The sequence below is a fragment of the Bos javanicus genome, chromosome 28 (genome assembly GCF_032452875.1).
Source record: "Bos javanicus breed banteng chromosome 28, ARS-OSU_banteng_1.0, whole genome shotgun sequence".
NCBI classification, from domain to species: domain Eukaryota; kingdom Metazoa; phylum Chordata; class Mammalia; order Artiodactyla; family Bovidae; genus Bos; species Bos javanicus.
In genome coordinates this window covers 4,034,247-4,053,863 of record NC_083895.1, presented here as the reverse complement: position 1 = coordinate 4,053,863, position 19,617 = coordinate 4,034,247, and the positions used below count along the sequence as shown (strand labels likewise).

The following is a 19,617-nucleotide window of genomic DNA, read 5'->3' as shown; positions in this document are numbered from 1 at the left end:
TAGGGCGCCCGGCGGCAGCCGCCCCGTCTACGGCCATACCACCCTGAACGCGCCCGATCTCGTCTGATCTCGGAAGCTAAGCAGGGTCGGGCCTGGTTAGTACTTGGATGGGAGACCGCCTGGGAATACCGGGTGCTGTAGGCTTTTCTTTTCTTTTTTTTTTGCTTTTTTTGCTTTTGCCTCCCCTCTCCTTTAGCGGCCCGCCCCCCCCCCCCGCAAGCCCCACCTGCCGCTGGCCCCTCGCACCCCACCGCGCTCAGAGCGGTCGCCTGCCTTCCAGCCCCTCCCGGGGTGGGTGGCCGGGGCCCCGACTCCCGCTGCAGACCTGGGTTGCCTCCGGGCGGCCCGCGAGCCCCTCCGCATTCGGCTTCCAGGAAACCAGAGGACCGGCGAGGGCGCGGGTGGAGGGGGTGCTCTCTGTCTGGGGCTCCCTTGGCAGGCCTCAGGCACTTCTGGGCGGGGCCCCGGCCCCAGCCCCCGCCGCAGCCGCAGCCCCCGGCCCGTCCCCAGCCCCACCCCTCGACGCATCCTCGCAGGCAACCGCTGGGTCTCCCGCAGGCGCGCGCGCACAACACTCACACACACACACACAAAACAGTCACGCACACACACACACCCCCCCACCGCCGCCGAGAAAGGTCGAGAGCCGGAGACCACGGGTAAGGGAGACGGAGAAAGAGGGAGAGAGAGAGACAGACAGCAAGAGGACCACACAGACTTCCAAACCCCCGGCCGCCACACCCTGTCCCCTCCATTCTGGGTTCCCCCCGGCCCCCAGTCGACCAGACCCCACCGTCGCCCACCGACACACTCACACACACACTCTCCCGCACTCACCCTCTGGCCTGGGGGCGGGGGCTGGGTCTCGCCGTAGGTGGCCAAGCCGAAGGGGACCTTTGAGACCTCGGATGCGAGGAAGTCCGGGGGTCCCCACGGGTGATTGCCAGCCCCAGGGCACTGCGTCCAGCCGGGGCCCGCCGGCCCAAGGCTGACGCCCCCTCCCTTAGGGAAGCTGCTTCTGCCGCACGGCCTCTCTCTGAGGTGTGTCACGGTCTGTGCCAGTGTGTCTATCTCGGAGCGGATGCCATCCCCTGTCCCCTGTCCGTCTCCCGTTCTCCGTCTCTCTGTCAGTCGCTCGGTGTCTCCCTCTCTCTGTCTCTCCCTCCCCGTGTGTGCCTGCGCGCTCGTGTCTGTCTGTCTGTCTGTCTGTCTGTCTGTCTGCATCTGCCTCGCGCCGTCTTGGGAGTGTGTCTCTGAACCTTCATCTCTTTCTGTCTCTGTCTCTCCTGACCCCCGGCCTCCCACGGGTGCTATGGCTGTGGCCCTGGCTGCCGCGCTTGCGCCGGCCGGCTGTCTCCCGTGGCGTGGGTGCCTGCGAGTGTCTGTGTGTCTGTCCGTGTGCCTGCATGTCGCTCGTCTGCTCCCTCCGGAAGGTCCTGTGCTTGGAGGGCGGCGTGGGGGCAAGGGGGGCCTCGGGAGGGCGAAGGGGCGGGGCGGACGAGCTCTTGGTTCACCGCGCTGGTGGCTCCAGGTGGCTTTGGGCACCGGGCAGGTGCCGGGCAGGATGGGCGCTCAGGGCCACGGCTGGGCTGCGCACAGGCCCGCGGGAGGCTCAGAGGACCGCGGGCCCCAGCGGGCCCCGAAGCCAGAGAGCTCCGGGGCCACGTGGCCCTGAGCAGCGAAGGCCTTGGTGGGGTGGGGGGGGGGGGGAGGGGAGGCGGGGCGGGGAGGGGGGAGAGGTGGCGGAGGGGGGCGGCGGCCTCCGAGCGGGGCCGGGCCTGGAGGGTCCCAGGGTGGGAGAGCGCCAAGACCTCCGCCCCGCCTCACCCCTCCGCGCCCCTCACCCCACCCCACCCCACCCCACGCCCGATCCGCCGCAGGCATGCCGGGCCGGCTGCTCCGGGTCCAGGGTCCCGGGTCCCGGAAGCCCCGTGGTCCCCCGGGCCGGGCCAGGCGGGTGCTGGCCGGGGGTGGCGGTGTGCGGGGGCGGAGCGGCGTCGGCCGGCCACACGGCCGCCGGGACTCCGGTCGCGGGTCGTGCAGCTCAAGTGCAGCGCGCGCTCCGTGGAGAGCTGCGGCCGGCTGGGCCGAGCGGCAGGTCGGAGCGAAAGGCAGGCGCAGCGCAGGGCTCTTAGGGCGCCCGGCGGCAGCCGCCCCGTCTACGGCCATACCACCCTGAACGCGCCCGATCTCGTCTGATCTCGGAAGCTAAGCAGGGTCGGGCCTGGTTAGTACTTGGATGGGAGACCGCCTGGGAATACCGGGTGCTGTAGGCTTTTCTTTTCTTTTTTTTTTTGCTTTTTTTTGCTTTTGCCTCCCCTCTCCTTTAGCGCCCGCCCCCCACCCCCGCAAGGCCCACCTGCCGCTGGCCCCTCGCACCCCACCGCGCTCAGAGCGGTCGCCTGCCTTCCAGCCCCTCCCGGGGTGGGTGGCCGGGGCCCCGACTCCCGCTGCAGACCTGGGTTGCCTCCGGGCGGCCCGCGAGCCCCTCCGCATTCGGCTTCCAGGAAACCAGAGGACCCGCGAGGGCGCGGGTGGAGGGGGTGCTCTCTGTCTGGGGCTCCCTTGGCAGGCCTCAGGCACTTCTGGGCGGGGCCCCGGCCCCAGCCCCCGCCGCAGCCGCAGCCCCCGGCCCGTCCCCAGCCCCACCCCTCGACGCATCCTCGCAGGCAACCGCTGGGTCTCCCGCAGGCGCGCGCGCACAACACTCACACACACACACACAAAACAGTCACGCACACACACACACCCCCCCACCGCCGCCGAGAAAGGTCGAGAGCCGGAGACCACGGGTAAGGGAGACGGAGAAAGAGGGAGAGAGAGAGACAGACAGCAAGAGGACCACACAGACTTCCAAACCCCCGGCCGCCACACCCTGTCCCCTCCATTCTGGGTTCCCCCCGGCCCCCAGTCGACCAGACCCCACCGTCGCCCACCGACACACTCACACACACACTCTCCCGCACTCACCCTCTGGCCTGGGGGCGGGGGCTGGGTCTCGCCGTAGGTGGCCAAGCCGAAGGGGACCTTTGAGACCTCGGATGCGAGGAAGTCCGGGGGTCCCCACGGGTGATTGCCAGCCCCAGGGCACTGCGTCCAGCCGGGGCCCGCCGGCCCAAGGCTGACGCCCCCTCCCTTAGGGAAGCTGCTTCTGCCGCACGGCCTCTCTCTGAGGTGTGTCACGGTCTGTGCCAGTGTGTCTATCTCGGAGCGGATGCCATCCCCTGTCCCCTGTCCGTCTCCCGTTCTCCGTCTCTCTGTCAGTCGCTCGGTGTCTCCCTCTCTCTGTCTCTCCCTCCCCGTGTGTGCCTGCGCGCTCGTGTCTGTCTGTCTGTCTGTCTGTCTGTCTGTCTGCATCTGCCTCGCGCCGTCTTGGGAGTGTGTCTCTGAACCTTCATCTCTTTCTGTCTCTGTCTCTCCTGACCCCCGGCCTCCCACGGGTGCTATGGCTGTGGCCCTGGCTGCCGCGCTTGCGCCGGCCGGCTGTCTCCCGTGGCGTGGGTGCCTGCGAGTGTCTGTGTGTCTGTCCGTGTGCCTGCATGTCGCTCGTCTGCTCCCTCCGGAAGGTCCTGTGCTTGGAGGGCGGCGTGGGGGCAAGGGGGGCCTCGGGAGGGCGAAGGGGCGGGGCGGACGAGCTCTTGGTTCACCGCGCTGGTGGCTCCAGGTGGCTTTGGGCACCGGGCAGGTGCCGGGCAGGATGGGCGCTCAGGGCCACGGCTGGGCTGCGCACAGGCCCGCGGGAGGCTCAGAGGACCGCGGGCCCCAGCGGGCCCCGAAGCCAGAGAGCTCCGGGGCCACGTGGCCCTGAGCAGCGAAGGCCTTGGTGGGGTGGGGGGGGGGGGGGGAGGGGAGGCGGGGCGGGGAGGGGGAGAGGTGGCGGAGGGGGGCGGCGGCCTCCGAGCGGGGCCGGGCCTGGAGGGTCCCAGGGTGGGAGAGCGCCAAGACCTCCGCCCCGCCTCACCCCTCCGCGCCCCTCACCCCACCCCACCCCACCCCACGCCCGATCCGCCGCAGGCATGCCGGGCCGGCTGCTCCGGGTCCAGGGTCCCGGGTCCCGGAAGCCCCGTGGTCCCCGGGCCGGGCCAGGCGGGTGCTGGCCGGGGGTGGCGGTGTGCGGGGGGCGGAGCGGCGTCGGCCGGCCACACGGCCGCCGGGACTCCGGTCGCGGGTCGTGCAGCTCAAGTGCAGCGCGCGCTCCGTGGAGAGCTGCGGCCGGCTGGGCCGAGCGGCAGGTCGGAGCGAAAGGCAGGCGCAGCGCAGGGCTCTTAGGGCGCCCGGCGGCAGCCGCCCCCGTCTACGGCCATACCACCCTGAACGCGCCCGATCTCGTCTGATCTCGGAAGCTAAGCAGGGTCGGGCCTGGTTAGTACTTGGATGGGAGACCGCCTGGGAATACCGGGTGCTGTAGGCTTTTCTTTTCTTTTTTTTTTGCTTTTTTTTGCTTTTGCCTCCCCTCTCCTTTAGCGCCCGCCCCCCACCCCCGCAAGCCCCACCTGCCGCTGGCCCCTCGCACCCCACCGCGCTCAGAGCGGTCGCCTGCCTTCCAGCCCCTCCCGGGGTGGGTGGCCGGGGCCCCGACTCCCGCTGCAGACCTGGGTTGCCTCCGGGCGGCCCGCGAGCCCCTCCGCATTCGGCTTCCAGGAAACCAGAGGACCCGCGAGGGCGCGGGTGGAGGGGGTGCTCTCTGTCTGGGGCTCCCTTGGCAGGCCTCAGGCACTTCTGGGCGGGGCCCCGGCCCCAGCCCCCGCCGCAGCCGCAGCCCCCGGCCCGTCCCCAGCCCCACCCCTCGACGCATCCTCGCAGGCAACCGCTGGGTCTCCCGCAGGCGCGCGCGCACAACACTCACACACACACACACAAAACAGTCACGCACACACACACACCCCCCACCGCCGCCGAGAAAGGTCGAGAGCCGGAGACCACGGGTAAGGGAGACGGAGAAAGAGGGAGAGAGAGAGACAGACAGCAAGAGGACCACACAGACTTCCAAACCCCCGGCCGCCACACCCTGTCCCCTCCATTCTGGGTTCCCCCCGGCCCCCAGTCGACCAGACCCCACCGTCGCCCACCGACACACTCACACACACACTCTCCCGCACTCACCCTCTGGCCTGGGGGCGGGGGCTGGGTCTCGCCGTAGGTGGCCAAGCCGAAGGGGACCTTTGAGACCTCGGATGCGAGGAAGTCCGGGGGTCCCCACGGGTGATTGCCAGCCCCAGGGCACTGCGTCCAGCCGGGGCCCGCCGGCCCAAGGCTGACGCCCCCTCCCTTAGGGAAGCTGCTTCTGCCGCACGGCCTCTCTCTGAGGTGTGTCACGGTCTGTGCCAGTGTGTCTATCTCGGAGCGGATGCCATCCCCTGTCCCCTGTCCGTCTCCCGTTCTCCGTCTCTCTGTCAGTCGCTCGGTGTCTCCCTCTCTCTGTCTCTCCCTCCCCGTGTGTGCCTGCGCGCTCGTGTCTGTCTGTCTGTCTGTCTGTCTGTCTGTCTGCATCTGCCTCGCGCCGTCTTGGGAGTGTGTCTCTGAACCTTCATCTCTTTCTGTCTCTGTCTCTCCTGACCCCCGGCCTCCCACGGGTGCTATGGCTGTGGCCCTGGCTGCCGCGCTTGCGCCGGCCGGCTGTCTCCCGTGGCGTGGGTGCCTGCGAGTGTCTGTGTGTCTGTCCGTGTGCCTGCATGTCGCTCGTCTGCTCCCTCCGGAAGGTCCTGTGCTTGGAGGGCGGCGTGGGGGCAAGGGGGGCCTCGGGAGGGCGAAGGGGCGGGGCGGACGAGCTCTTGGTTCACCGCGCTGGTGGCTCCAGGTGGCTTTGGGCACCGGGCAGGTGCCGGGCAGGATGGGCGCTCAGGGCCACGGCTGGGCTGCGCACAGGCCCGCGGGAGGCTCAGAGGACCGCGGGCCCCAGCGGGCCCCGAAGCCAGAGAGCTCCGGGGCCACGTGGCCCTGAGCAGCGAAGGCCTTGGTGGGGTGGGGGGGGGGGGGGAGGGGAGGCGGGGCGGGGAGGGGGGAGAGGTGGCGGAGGGGGGCGGCGGCCTCCGAGCGGGGCCGGGCCTGGAGGGTCCCAGGGTGGGAGAGCGCCAAGACCTCCGCCCCGCCTCACCCCTCCGCGCCCCTCACCCCACCCCACCCCACCCCACGCCCGATCCGCCGCAGGCATGCCGGGCCGGCTGCTCCGGGTCCAGGGTCCCGGGTCCCGGAAGCCCCGTGGTCCCCGGGCCGGGCCAGGCGGGTGCTGGCCGGGGGTGGCGGTGTGCGGGGGGCGGAGCGGCGTCGGCCGGCCACACGGCCGCCGGGACTCCGGTCGCGGGTCGTGCAGCTCAAGTGCAGCGCGCGCTCCGTGGAGAGCTGCGGCCGGCTGGGCCGAGCGGCAGGTCGGAGCGAAAGGCAGGCGCAGCGCAGGGCTCTTAGGGCGCCCGGCGGCAGCCGCCCCCGTCTACGGCCATACCACCCTGAACGCGCCCGATCTCGTCTGATCTCGGAAGCTAAGCAGGGTCGGGCCTGGTTAGTACTTGGATGGGAGACCGCCTGGGAATACCGGGTGCTGTAGGCTTTTCTTTTCTTTTTTTTTTGCTTTTTTTTGCTTTTGCCTCCCCTCTCCTTTAGCGCCCGCCCCCCACCCCCGCAAGGCCCACCTGCCGCTGGCCCCTCGCACCCCACCGCGCTCAGAGCGGTCGCCTGCCTTCCAGCCCCTCCCGGGGTGGGTGGCCGGGGCCCCGACTCCCGCTGCAGACCTGGGTTGCCTCCGGGCGGCCCGCGAGCCCCTCCGCATTCGGCTTCCAGGAAACCAGAGGACCCGCGAGGGCGCGGGTGGAGGGGGTGCTCTCTGTCTGGGGCTCCCTTGGCAGGCCTCAGGCACTTCTGGGCGGGGCCCCGGCCCCAGCCCCCGCCGCAGCCGCAGCCCCCGGCCCGTCCCCAGCCCCACCCCTCGACGCATCCTCGCAGGCAACCGCTGGGTCTCCCGCAGGCGCGCGCGCACAACACTCACACACACACACACAAAACAGTCACGCACACACACACACCCCCCCACCGCCGCCGAGAAAGGTCGAGAGCCGGAGACCACGGGTAAGGGAGACGGAGAAAGAGGGAGAGAGAGAGACAGACAGCAAGAGGACCACACAGACTTCCAAACCCCCGGCCGCCACACCCTGTCCCCTCCATTCTGGGTTCCCCCCGGCCCCCAGTCGACCAGACCCCACCGTCGCCCACCGACACACTCACACACACACTCTCCCGCACTCACCCTCTGGCCTGGGGGCGGGGGCTGGGTCTCGCCGTAGGTGGCCAAGCCGAAGGGGACCTTTGAGACCTCGGATGCGAGGAAGTCCGGGGGTCCCCACGGGTGATTGCCAGCCCCAGGGCACTGCGTCCAGCCGGGGCCCGCCGGCCCAAGGCTGACGCCCCCTCCCTTAGGGAAGCTGCTTCTGCCGCACGGCCTCTCTCTGAGGTGTGTCACGGTCTGTGCCAGTGTGTCTATCTCGGAGCGGATGCCATCCCCTGTCCCCTGTCCGTCTCCCGTTCTCCGTCTCTCTGTCAGTCGCTCGGTGTCTCCCTCTCTCTGTCTCTCCCTCCCCGTGTGTGCCTGCGCGCTCGTGTCTGTCTGTCTGTCTGTCTGTCTGTCTGTCTGCATCTGCCTCGCGCCGTCTTGGGAGTGTGTCTCTGAACCTTCATCTCTTTCTGTCTCTGTCTCTCCTGACCCCCGGCCTCCCACGGGTGCTATGGCTGTGGCCCTGGCTGCCGCGCTTGCGCCGGCCGGCTGTCTCCCGTGGCGTGGGTGCCTGCGAGTGTCTGTGTGTCTGTCCGTGTGCCTGCATGTCGCTCGTCTGCTCCCTCCGGAAGGTCCTGTGCTTGGAGGGCGGCGTGGGGGCAAGGGGGGCCTCGGGAGGGCGAAGGGGCGGGGCGGACGAGCTCTTGGTTCACCGCGCTGGTGGCTCCAGGTGGCTTTGGGCACCGGGCAGGTGCCGGGCAGGATGGGCGCTCAGGGCCACGGCTGGGCTGCGCACAGGCCCGCGGGAGGCTCAGAGGACCGCGGGCCCCAGCGGGCCCCGAAGCCAGAGAGCTCCGGGGCCACGTGGCCCTGAGCAGCGAAGGCCTTGGTGGGGTGGGGGGAGGGGGGAGGGGAGGCGGGGCGGGGAGGGGGAGAGGTGGCGGAGGGGGGCGGCGGCCTCCGAGCGGGGCCGGGCCTGGAGGGTCCCAGGGTGGGAGAGCGCCAAGACCTCCGCCCCGCCTCACCCCTCCGCGCCCCTCACCCCACCCCACCCCACCCCACGCCCGATCCGCCGCAGGCATGCCGGGCCGGCTGCTCCGGGTCCAGGGTCCCGGGTCCCGGAAGCCCCGTGGTCCCCGGGCCGGGCCAGGCGGGTGCTGGCCGGGGGTGGCGGTGTGCGGGGGCGGAGCGGCGTCGGCCGGCCACACGGCCGCCGGGACTCCGGTCGCGGGTCGTGCAGCTCAAGTGCAGCGCGCGCTCCGTGGAGAGCTGCGGCCGGCTGGGCCGAGCGGCAGGTCGGAGCGAAAGGCAGGCGCAGCGCAGGGCTCTTAGGGCGCCCGGCGGCAGCCGCCCCGTCTACGGCCATACCACCCTGAACGCGCCCGATCTCGTCTGATCTCGGAAGCTAAGCAGGGTCGGGCCTGGTTAGTACTTGGATGGGAGACCGCCTGGGAATACCGGGTGCTGTAGGCTTTTCTTTTCTTTTTTTTTTTGCTTTTTTTTGCTTTTGCCTCCCCTCTCCTTTAGCGCCCGCCCCCCACCCCCGCAAGGCCCACCTGCCGCTGGCCCCTCGCACCCCACCGCGCTCAGAGCGGTCGCCTGCCTTCCAGCCCCTCCCGGGGTGGGTGGCCGGGGCCCCGACTCCCGCTGCAGACCTGGGTTGCCTCCGGGCGGCCCGCGAGCCCCTCCGCATTCGGCTTCCAGGAAACCAGAGGACCCGCGAGGGCGCGGGTGGAGGGGGTGCTCTCTGTCTGGGGCTCCCTTGGCAGGCCTCAGGCACTTCTGGGCGGGGCCCCGGCCCCAGCCCCCGCCGCAGCCGCAGCCCCCGGCCCGTCCCCAGCCCCACCCCTCGACGCATCCTCGCAGGCAACCGCTGGGTCTCCCGCAGGCGCGCGCGCACAACACTCACACACACACACACAAAACAGTCACGCACACACACACACCCCCCCACCGCCGCCGAGAAAGGTCGAGAGCCGGAGACCACGGGTAAGGGAGACGGAGAAAGAGGGAGAGAGAGAGACAGACAGCAAGAGGACCACACAGACTTCCAAACCCCCGGCCGCCACACCCTGTCCCCTCCATTCTGGGTTCCCCCGGCCCCCAGTCGACCAGACCCCACCGTCGCCCACCGACACACTCACACACACACTCTCCCGCACTCACCCTCTGGCCTGGGGGCGGGGGCTGGGTCTCGCCGTAGGTGGCCAAGCCGAAGGGGACCTTTGAGACCTCGGATGCGAGGAAGTCCGGGGGTCCCCACGGGTGATTGCCAGCCCCAGGGCACTGCGTCCAGCCGGGGCCCGCCGGCCCAAGGCTGACGCCCCCTCCCTTAGGGAAGCTGCTTCTGCCGCACGGCCTCTCTCTGAGGTGTGTCACGGTCTGTGCCAGTGTGTCTATCTCGGAGCGGATGCCATCCCCTGTCCCCTGTCCGTCTCCCGTTCTCCGTCTCTCTGTCAGTCGCTCGGTGTCTCCCTCTCTCTGTCTCTCCCTCCCCGTGTGTGCCTGCGCGCTCGTGTCTGTCTGTCTGTCTGTCTGTCTGTCTGTCTGCATCTGCCTCGCGCCGTCTTGGGAGTGTGTCTCTGAACCTTCATCTCTTTCTGTCTCTGTCTCTCCTGACCCCCGGCCTCCCACGGGTGCTATGGCTGTGGCCCTGGCTGCCGCGCTTGCGCCGGCCGGCTGTCTCCCGTGGCGTGGGTGCCTGCGAGTGTCTGTGTGTCTGTCCGTGTGCCTGCATGTCGCTCGTCTGCTCCCTCCGGAAGGTCCTGTGCTTGGAGGGCGGCGTGGGGGCAAGGGGGGCCTCGGGAGGGCGAAGGGGCGGGGCGGACGAGCTCTTGGTTCACCGCGCTGGTGGCTCCAGGTGGCTTTGGGCACCGGGCAGGTGCCGGGCAGGATGGGCGCTCAGGGCCACGGCTGGGCTGCGCACAGGCCCGCGGGAGGCTCAGAGGACCGCGGGCCCCAGCGGGCCCCGAAGCCAGAGAGCTCCGGGGCCACGTGGCCCTGAGCAGCGAAGGCCTTGGTGGGGTGGGGGGGGGGGGGGAGGGGAGGCGGGGCGGGGAGGGGGAGAGGTGGCGGAGGGGGGCGGCGGCCTCCGAGCGGGGCCGGGCCTGGAGGGTCCCAGGGTGGGAGAGCGCCAAGACCTCCGCCCCGCCTCACCCCTCCGCGCCCCTCACCCCACCCCACCCCACCCCACGCCCGATCCGCCGCAGGCATGCCGGGCCGGCTGCTCCGGGTCCAGGGTCCCGGGTCCCGGAAGCCCCGTGGTCCCCGGGCCGGGCCAGGCGGGTGCTGGCCGGGGGTGGCGGTGTGCGGGGGGCGGAGCGGCGTCGGCCGGCCACACGGCCGCCGGGACTCCGGTCGCGGGTCGTGCAGCTCAAGTGCAGCGCGCGCTCCGTGGAGAGCTGCGGCCGGCTGGGCCGAGCGGCAGGTCGGAGCGAAAGGCAGGCGCAGCGCAGGGCTCTTAGGGCGCCCGGCGGCAGCCGCCCCGTCTACGGCCATACCACCCTGAACGCGCCCGATCTCGTCTGATCTCGGAAGCTAAGCAGGGTCGGGCCTGGTTAGTACTTGGATGGGAGACCGCCTGGGAATACCGGGTGCTGTAGGCTTTTCTTTTCTTTTTTTTTTGCTTTTTTTTGCTTTTGCCTCCCCTCTCCTTTAGCGCCCGCCCCCCACCCCCGCAAGGCCCACCTGCCGCTGGCCCCTCGCACCCCACCGCGCTCAGAGCGGTCGCCTGCCTTCCAGCCCCTCCCGGGGTGGGTGGCCGGGGCCCCGACTCCCGCTGCAGACCTGGGTTGCCTCCGGGCGGCCCGCGAGCCCCTCCGCATTCGGCTTCCAGGAAACCAGAGGACCCGCGAGGGCGCGGGTGGAGGGGGTGCTCTCTGTCTGGGGCTCCCTTGGCAGGCCTCAGGCACTTCTGGGCGGGGCCCCGGCCCCAGCCCCCGCCGCAGCCGCAGCCCCCGGCCCGTCCCCAGCCCCACCCCTCGACGCATCCTCGCAGGCAACCGCTGGGTCTCCCGCAGGCGCGCGCGCACAACACTCACACACACACACACAAAACAGTCACGCACACACACACACCCCCCCACCGCCGCCGAGAAAGGTCGAGAGCCGGAGACCACGGGTAAGGGAGACGGAGAAAGAGGGAGAGAGAGAGACAGACAGCAAGAGGACCACACAGACTTCCAAACCCCCGGCCGCCACACCCTGTCCCCTCCATTCTGGGTTCCCCCCGGCCCCCAGTCGACCAGACCCCACCGTCGCCCACCGACACACTCACACACACACTCTCCCGCACTCACCCTCTGGCCTGGGGGCGGGGGCTGGGTCTCGCCGTAGGTGGCCAAGCCGAAGGGGACCTTTGAGACCTCGGATGCGAGGAAGTCCGGGGGTCCCCACGGGTGATTGCCAGCCCCAGGGCACTGCGTCCAGCCGGGGCCCGCCGGCCCAAGGCTGACGCCCCCTCCCTTAGGGAAGCTGCTTCTGCCGCACGGCCTCTCTCTGAGGTGTGTCACGGTCTGTGCCAGTGTGTCTATCTCGGAGCGGATGCCATCCCCTGTCCCCTGTCCGTCTCCCGTTCTCCGTCTCTCTGTCAGTCGCTCGGTGTCTCCCTCTCTCTGTCTCTCCCTCCCCGTGTGTGCCTGCGCGCTCGTGTCTGTCTGTCTGTCTGTCTGTCTGTCTGTCTGCATCTGCCTCGCGCCGTCTTGGGAGTGTGTCTCTGAACCTTCATCTCTTTCTGTCTCTGTCTCTCCTGACCCCCGGCCTCCCACGGGTGCTATGGCTGTGGCCCTGGCTGCCGCGCTTGCGCCGGCCGGCTGTCTCCCGTGGCGTGGGTGCCTGCGAGTGTCTGTGTGTCTGTCCGTGTGCCTGCATGTCGCTCGTCTGCTCCCTCCGGAAGGTCCTGTGCTTGGAGGGCGGCGTGGGGGCAAGGGGGGCCTCGGGAGGGCGAAGGGGCGGGGCGGACGAGCTCTTGGTTCACCGCGCTGGTGGCTCCAGGTGGCTTTGGGCACCGGGCAGGTGCCGGGCAGGATGGGCGCTCAGGGCCACGGCTGGGCTGCGCACAGGCCCGCGGGAGGCTCAGAGGACCGCGGGCCCCAGCGGGCCCCGAAGCCAGAGAGCTCCGGGGCCACGTGGCCCTGAGCAGCGAAGGCCTTGGTGGGGTGGGGGGGGGGGGAGGGGAGGCGGGGCGGGGAGGGGGAGAGGTGGCGGAGGGGGGCGGCGGCCTCCGAGCGGGGCCGGGCCTGGAGGGTCCCAGGGTGGGAGAGCGCCAAGACCTCCGCCCCGCCTCACCCCTCCGCGCCCCTCACCCCACCCCACCCCACCCCACGCCCGATCCGCCGCAGGCATGCCGGGCCGGCTGCTCCGGGTCCAGGGTCCCGGGTCCCGGAAGCCCCGTGGTCCCCGGGCCGGGCCAGGCGGGTGCTGGCCGGGGGTGGCGGTGTGCGGGGGGCGGAGCGGCGTCGGCCGGCCACACGGCCGCCGGGACTCCGGTCGCGGGTCGTGCAGCTCAAGTGCAGCGCGCGCTCCGTGGAGAGCTGCGGCCGGCTGGGCCGAGCGGCAGGTCGGAGCGAAAGGCAGGCGCAGCGCAGGGCTCTTAGGGCGCCCGGCGGCAGCCGCCCCGTCTACGGCCATACCACCCTGAACGCGCCCGATCTCGTCTGATCTCGGAAGCTAAGCAGGGTCGGGCCTGGTTAGTACTTGGATGGGAGACCGCCTGGGAATACCGGGTGCTGTAGGCTTTTCTTTTCTTTTTTTTTTTGCTTTTTTTTGCTTTTGCCTCCCCTCTCCTTTAGCGCCCGCCCCCCACCCCCGCAAGGCCCACCTGCCGCTGGCCCCTCGCACCCCACCGCGCTCAGAGCGGTCGCCTGCCTTCCAGCCCCTCCCGGGGTGGGTGGCCGGGGCCCCGACTCCCGCTGCAGACCTGGGTTGCCTCCGGGCGGCCCGCGAGCCCCTCCGCATTCGGCTTCCAGGAAACCAGAGGACCCGCGAGGGCGCGGGTGGAGGGGGTGCTCTCTGTCTGGGGCTCCCTTGGCAGGCCTCAGGCACTTCTGGGCGGGGCCCCGGCCCCAGCCCCCGCCGCAGCCGCAGCCCCCGGCCCGTCCCCAGCCCCACCCCTCGACGCATCCTCGCAGGCAACCGCTGGGTCTCCCGCAGGCGCGCGCGCACAACACTCACACACACACACACAAAACAGTCACGCACACACACACACCCCCCCACCGCCGCCGAGAAAGGTCGAGAGCCGGAGACCACGGGTAAGGGAGACGGAGAAAGAGGGAGAGAGAGAGACAGACAGCAAGAGGACCACACAGACTTCCAAACCCCCGGCCGCCACACCCTGTCCCCTCCATTCTGGGTTCCCCCCGGCCCCCAGTCGACCAGACCCCACCGTCGCCCACCGACACACTCACACACACACTCTCCCGCACTCACCCTCTGGCCTGGGGGCGGGGGCTGGGTCTCGCCGTAGGTGGCCAAGCCGAAGGGGACCTTTGAGACCTCGGATGCGAGGAAGTCCGGGGGTCCCCACGGGTGATTGCCAGCCCCAGGGCACTGCGTCCAGCCGGGGCCCGCCGGCCCAAGGCTGACGCCCCCTCCCTTAGGGAAGCTGCTTCTGCCGCACGGCCTCTCTCTGAGGTGTGTCACGGTCTGTGCCAGTGTGTCTATCTCGGAGCGGATGCCATCCCCTGTCCCCTGTCCGTCTCCCGTTCTCCGTCTCTCTGTCAGTCGCTCGGTGTCTCCCTCTCTCTGTCTCTCCCTCCCCGTGTGTGCCTGCGCGCTCGTGTCTGTCTGTCTGTCTGTCTGTCTGTCTGTCTGCATCTGCCTCGCGCCGTCTTGGGAGTGTGTCTCTGAACCTTCATCTCTTTCTGTCTCTGTCTCTCCTGACCCCCGGCCTCCCACGGGTGCTATGGCTGTGGCCCTGGCTGCCGCGCTTGCGCCGGCCGGCTGTCTCCCGTGGCGTGGGTGCCTGCGAGTGTCTGTGTGTCTGTCCGTGTGCCTGCATGTCGCTCGTCTGCTCCCTCCGGAAGGTCCTGTGCTTGGAGGGCGGCGTGGGGGCAAGGGGGGCCTCGGGAGGGCGAAGGGGCGGGGCGGACGAGCTCTTGGTTCACCGCGCTGGTGGCTCCAGGTGGCTTTGGGCACCGGGCAGGTGCCGGGCAGGATGGGCGCTCAGGGCCACGGCTGGGCTGCGCACAGGCCCGCGGGAGGCTCAGAGGACCGCGGGCCCCAGCGGGCCCCGAAGCCAGAGAGCTCCGGGGCCACGTGGCCCTGAGCAGCGAAGGCCTTGGTGGGGTGGGGGGGGGGGGAGGGGAGGCGGGGCGGGGAGGGGGAGAGGTGGCGGAGGGGGGCGGCGGCCTCCGAGCGGGGCCGGGCCTGGAGGGTCCCAGGGTGGGAGAGCGCCAAGACCTCCGCCCCGCCTCACCCCTCCGCGCCCCTCACCCCACCCCACCCCACCCCACGCCCGATCCGCCGCAGGCATGCCGGGCCGGCTGCTCCGGGTCCAGGGTCCCGGGTCCCGGAAGCCCCGTGGTCCCCGGGCCGGGCCAGGCGGGTGCTGGCCGGGGGTGGCGGTGTGCGGGGGGCGGAGCGGCGTCGGCCGGCCACACGGCCGCCGGGACTCCGGTCGCGGGTCGTGCAGCTCAAGTGCAGCGCGCGCTCCGTGGAGAGCTGCGGCCGGCTGGGCCGAGCGGCAGGTCGGAGCGAAAGGCAGGCGCAGCGCAGGGCTCTTAGGGCGCCCGGCGGCAGCCGCCCCGTCTACGGCCATACCACCCTGAACGCGCCCGATCTCGTCTGATCTCGGAAGCTAAGCAGGGTCGGGCCTGGTTAGTACTTGGATGGGAGACCGCCTGGGAATACCGGGTGCTGTAGGCTTTTCTTTTCTTTTTTTTTTGCTTTTTTTTGCTTTTGCCTCCCCTCTCCTTTAGCGCCCGCCCCCCACCCCCGCAAGGCCCACCTGCCGCTGGCCCCTCGCACCCCACCGCGCTCAGAGCGGTCGCCTGCCTTCCAGCCCCTCCCGGGGTGGGTGGCCGGGGCCCCGACTCCCGCTGCAGACCTGGGTTGCCTCCGGGCGGCCCGCGAGCCCCTCCGCATTCGGCTTCCAGGAAACCAGAGGACCCGCGAGGGCGCGGGTGGAGGGGGTGCTCTCTGTCTGGGGCTCCCTTGGCAGGCCTCAGGCACTTCTGGGCGGGGCCCCGGCCCCAGCCCCCGCCGCAGCCGCAGCCCCCGGCCCGTCCCCAGCCCCACCCCTCGACGCATCCTCGCAGGCAACCGCTGGGTCTCCCGCAGGCGCGCGCGCACAACACTCACACACACACACACAAAACAGTCACGCACACACACACACCCCCCCACCGCCGCCGAGAAAGGTCGAGAGCCGGAGACCACGGGTAAGGGAGACGGAGAAAGAGGGAGAGAGAGAGACAGACAGCAAGAGGACCACACAGACTTCCAAACCCCCGGCCGCCACACCCTGTCCCCTCCATTCTGGGTTCCCCCCGGCCCCCAGTCGACCAGACCCCACCGTCGCCCACCGACACACTCACACACACACTCTCCCGCACTCACCCTCTGGCCTGGGGGCGGGGGCTGGGTCTCGCCGTAGGTGGCCAAGCCGAAGGGGACCTTTGAGACCTCGGATGCGAGGAAGTCCGGGGGTCCCCACGGGTGATTGCCAGCCCCAGGGCACTGCGTCCAGCCGGGGCCCGCCGGCCCAAGGCTGACGCCCCCTCCCTTAGGGAAGCTGCTTCTGCCGCACGGCCTCTCTCTGAGGTGTGTCACGGTCTGTGCCAGTGTGTCTATCTCGGAGCGGATGCCATCCCCTGTCCCCTGTCCGTCTCCCGTTCTCCGTCTCTCTGTCAGTCGCTCGGTGTCTCCCTCTCTCTGTCTCTCCCTCCCCGTGTGTGCCTGCGCGCTCGTGTCTGTCTGTCTGTCTGTCTGTCTGTCTGTCTGCATCTGCCTCGCGCCGTCTTGGGAGTGTGTCTCTGAACCTTCATCTCTTTCTGTCTCTGTCTCTCCTGACCCCCGGCCTCCCACGGGTGCTATGGCTGTGGCCCTGGCTGCCGCGCTTGCGCCGGCCGGCTGTCTCCCGTGGCGTGGGTGCCTGCGAGTGTCTGTGTGTCTGTCCGTGTGCCTGCATGTCGCTCGTCTGCTCCCTCCGGAAGGTCCTGTGCTTGGAGGGCGGCGTGGGGGCAAGGGGGGCCTCGGGAGGGCGAAGGGGCGGGGCGGACGAGCTCTTGGTTCACCGCGCTGGTGGCTCCAGGTGGCTTTGGGCACCGGGCAGGTGCCGGGCAGGATGGGCGCTCAGGGCCACGGCTGGGCTGCGCACAGGCCCGCGGGAGGCTCAGAGGACCGCGGGCCCCAGCGGGCCCCGAAGCCAGAGAGCTCCGGGGCCACGTGGCCCTGAGCAGCGAAGGCCTTGGTGGGGTGGGGGGGGAGGGGGAGGGGAGGCGGGGCGGGGAGGGGGAGAGGTGGCGGAGGGGGGCGGCGGCCTCCGAGCGGGGCCGGGCCTGGAGGGTCCCAGGGTGGGAGAGCGCCAAGACCTCCGCCCCGCCTCACCCCTCCGCGCCCCTCACCCCACCCCACCCCACCCCACGCCCGATCCGCCGCAGGCATGCCGGGCCGGCTGCTCCGGGTCCAGGGTCCCGGGTCCCGGAAGCCCCGTGGTCCCCCGGGCCGGGCCAGGCGGGTGCTGGCCGGGGGTGGCGGTGTGCGGGGGGCGGAGCGGCGTCGGCCGGCCACACGGCCGCCGGGACTCCGGTCGCGGGTCGTGCAGCTCAAGTGCAGCGCGCGCTCCGTGGAGAGCTGCGGCCGGCTGGGCCGAGCGGCAGGTCGGAGCGAAAGGCAGGCGCAGCGCAGGGCTCTTAGGGCGCCCGGCGGCAGCCGCCCCCGTCTACGGCCATACCACCCTGAACGCGCCCGATCTCGTCTGATCTCGGAAGCTAAGCAGGGTCGGGCCTGGTTAGTACTTGGATGGGAGACCGCCTGGGAATACCGGGTGCTGTAGGCTTTTCTTTTCTTTTTTTTTTTGCTTTTTTTTGCTTTTGCCTCCCCTCTCCTTTAGCGCCCGCCCCCCACCCCCGCAAGGCCCACCTGCCGCTGGCCCCTCGCACCCCACCGCGCTCAGAGCGGTCGCCTGCCTTCCAGCCCCTCCCGGGGTGGGTGGCCGGGGCCCCGACTCCCGCTGCAGACCTGGGTTGCCTCCGGGCGGCCCGCGAGCCCCTCCGCATTCGGCTTCCAGGAAACCAGAGGACCCGCGAGGGCGCGGGTGGAGGGGGTGCTCTCTGTCTGGGGCTCCCTTGGCAGGCCTCAGGCACTTCTGGGCGGGGCCCCGGCCCCAGCCCCCGCCGCAGCCGCAGCCCCCGGCCCGTCCCCAGCCCCACCCCTCGACGCATCCTCGCAGGCAACCGCTGGGTCTCCCGCAGGCGCGCGCGCACAACACTCACACACACACACACAAAACAGTCACGCACACACACACACCCCCCCACCGCCGCCGAGAAAGGTCGAGAGCCGGAGACCACGGGTAAGGGAGACGGAGAAAGAGGGAGAGAGAGAGACAGACAGCAAGAGGACCACACAGACTTCCAAACCCCCGGCCGCCACACCCTGTCCCCTCCATTCTGGGTTCCCCCCGGCCCCCAGTCGACCAGACCCCACCGTCGCCCACCGACACACTCACACACACACTCTCCCGCACTCACCCTCTGGCCTGGGGGCGGGGGCTGGGTCTCGCCGTAGGTGGCCAAGCCGAAGGGGACCTTTGAGACCTCGGATGCGAGGAAGTCCGGGGGTCCCCACGGGTGATTGCCAGCCCCAGGGCACTGCGTCCAGCCGGGGCCCGCCGGCCCAAGGCTGACGCCCCCTCCCTTAGGGAAGCTGCTTCTGCCGCACGGCCTCTCTCTGAGGTGTGTCACGGTCTGTGCCAGTGTGTCTATCTCGGAGCGGATGCCATCCCCTGTCCCCTGTCCGTCTCCCGTTCTCCGTCTCTCTGTCAGTCGCTCGGTGTCTCCCTCTCTCTGTCTCTCCCTCCCCGTGTGTGCCTGCGCGCTCGTGTCTGTCTGTCTGTCTGTCTGTCTGTCTGTCTGCATCTGCCTCGCGCCGTCTTGGGAGTGTGTCTCTGAACCTTCATCTCTTTCTGTCTCTGTCTCTCCTGACCCCCGGCCTCCCACGGGTGCTATGGCTGTGGCCCTGGCTGCCGCGCTTGCGCCGGCCGGCTGTCTCCCGTGGCGTGGGTGCCTGCGAGTGTCTGTGTGTCTGTCCGTGTGCCTGCATGTCGCTCGTCTGCTCCCTCCGGAAGGTCCTGTGCTTGGAGGGCGGCGTGGGGGCAAGGGGGGCCTCGGGAGGGCGAAGGGGCGGGGCGGACGAGCTCTTGGTTCACCGCGCTGGTGGCTCCAGGTGGCTTTGGGCACCGGGCAGGTGCCGGGCAGGATGGGCGCTCAGGGCCACGGCTGGGCTGCGCACAGGCCCGCGGGAGGCTCAGAGGACCGCGGGCCCCAGCGGGCCCCGAAGCCAGAGAGCTCCGGGGCCACGTGGCCCTGAGCAGCGAAGGCCTTGGTGGGGTGGGGGGGGGGGGGGAGGGGAGGCGGGGCGGGGAGGGGGAGAGGTGGCGGAGGGGGGCGGCGGCCTCCGAGCGGGGCCGGGCCTGGAGGGTCCCAGGGTGGGAGAGCGCCAAGACCTCCGCCCCGCCTCACCCCTCCGCGCCCCTCACCCCACCCCACCCCACCCCACGCCCGATCCGCCGCAGGCATGCCGGGCCGGCTGCTCCGGGTCCAGGGTCCCGGGTCCCGGAAGCCCCGTGGTCCCCGGGCCGGGCCAGGCGGGTGCTGGCCGGGGGTGGCGGTGTGCGGGGGGCGGAGCGGCGTCGGCCGGCCACACGGCCGCCGGGACTCCGGTCGCGGGTCGTGCAGCTCAAGTGCAGCGCGCGCTCCGTGGAGAGCTGCGGCCGGCTGGGCCGAGCGGCAGGTCGGAGCGAAAGGCAGGCGCAGCGCAGGGCTCTTAGGGCGCCCGGCGGCAGCCGCCCCGTCTACGGCCATACCACCCTGAACGCGCCCGATCTCGTCTGATCTCGGAAGCTAAGCAGGGTCGGGCCTGGTTAGTACTTGGATGGGAGACCGCCTGGGAATACCGGGTGCTGTAGGCTTTTCTTTTCTTTTTTTTTTTGCTTTTTTTTGCTTTTGCCTCCCCTCTCCTTTAGCGCCCGCCCCCCACCCCCGCAAGGCCCACCTGCCGCTGGCCCCTCGCACCCCACCGCGCTCAGAGCGGTCGCCTGCCTTCCAGCCCCTCCCGGGGTGGGTGGCCGGGGCCCCGACTCCCGCTGCAGACCTGGGTTGCCTCCGGGCGGCCCGCGAGCCCCTCCGCATTCGGCTTCCAGGAAACCAGAGGACCCGCGAGGGCGCGGGTGGAGGGGGTGCTCTCTGTCTGGG

The 19,617-nt window shown here is 71.0% G+C and overlaps 10 non-coding genes across 10 annotated transcripts; all 10 read left to right on the top strand.

The window, feature by feature from the left end:
- The first annotated feature begins 25 nt into the window (after positions 1 to 25).
- Positions 26 to 144, top strand: LOC133240836 (5S ribosomal RNA). Its single transcript, XR_009734429.1, has one exon. It is a non-coding gene; the product is annotated as a 5S ribosomal RNA (ribosomal RNA).
- Positions 145 to 2,157: 2,013 nt separating this feature from the next.
- LOC133240835 (5S ribosomal RNA) lies at positions 2,158 to 2,276 on the top strand. Its single transcript, XR_009734428.1, has one exon. It is a non-coding gene; the product is annotated as a 5S ribosomal RNA (ribosomal RNA).
- Positions 2,277 to 4,292: 2,016 nt separating this feature from the next.
- Positions 4,293 to 4,411, top strand: LOC133240833 (5S ribosomal RNA). Its single transcript, XR_009734426.1, has one exon. It is a non-coding gene; the product is annotated as a 5S ribosomal RNA (ribosomal RNA).
- A 2,014-nt stretch (positions 4,412 to 6,425) lies between these two features.
- Positions 6,426 to 6,544, top strand: LOC133240832 (5S ribosomal RNA). Its single transcript, XR_009734425.1, has one exon. It is a non-coding gene; the product is annotated as a 5S ribosomal RNA (ribosomal RNA).
- Positions 6,545 to 8,555: 2,011 nt separating this feature from the next.
- On the top strand, positions 8,556 to 8,674 carry LOC133240831 (5S ribosomal RNA). The gene has a single exon (XR_009734424.1). It is a non-coding gene; the product is annotated as a 5S ribosomal RNA (ribosomal RNA).
- A 2,013-nt stretch (positions 8,675 to 10,687) lies between these two features.
- On the top strand, positions 10,688 to 10,806 carry LOC133240830 (5S ribosomal RNA). Its single transcript, XR_009734423.1, has one exon. It is a non-coding gene; the product is annotated as a 5S ribosomal RNA (ribosomal RNA).
- A 2,011-nt stretch (positions 10,807 to 12,817) lies between these two features.
- On the top strand, positions 12,818 to 12,936 carry LOC133240828 (5S ribosomal RNA). Its single transcript, XR_009734422.1, has one exon. It is a non-coding gene; the product is annotated as a 5S ribosomal RNA (ribosomal RNA).
- Positions 12,937 to 14,948: 2,012 nt separating this feature from the next.
- Positions 14,949 to 15,067, top strand: LOC133240827 (5S ribosomal RNA). Its single transcript, XR_009734421.1, has one exon. It is a non-coding gene; the product is annotated as a 5S ribosomal RNA (ribosomal RNA).
- A 2,015-nt stretch (positions 15,068 to 17,082) lies between these two features.
- On the top strand, positions 17,083 to 17,201 carry LOC133240826 (5S ribosomal RNA). Its single transcript, XR_009734420.1, has one exon. It is a non-coding gene; the product is annotated as a 5S ribosomal RNA (ribosomal RNA).
- Positions 17,202 to 19,215: 2,014 nt separating this feature from the next.
- On the top strand, positions 19,216 to 19,334 carry LOC133240825 (5S ribosomal RNA). The gene has a single exon (XR_009734419.1). It is a non-coding gene; the product is annotated as a 5S ribosomal RNA (ribosomal RNA).
- The last annotated feature ends 283 nt before the right edge of the window (positions 19,335 to 19,617 follow it).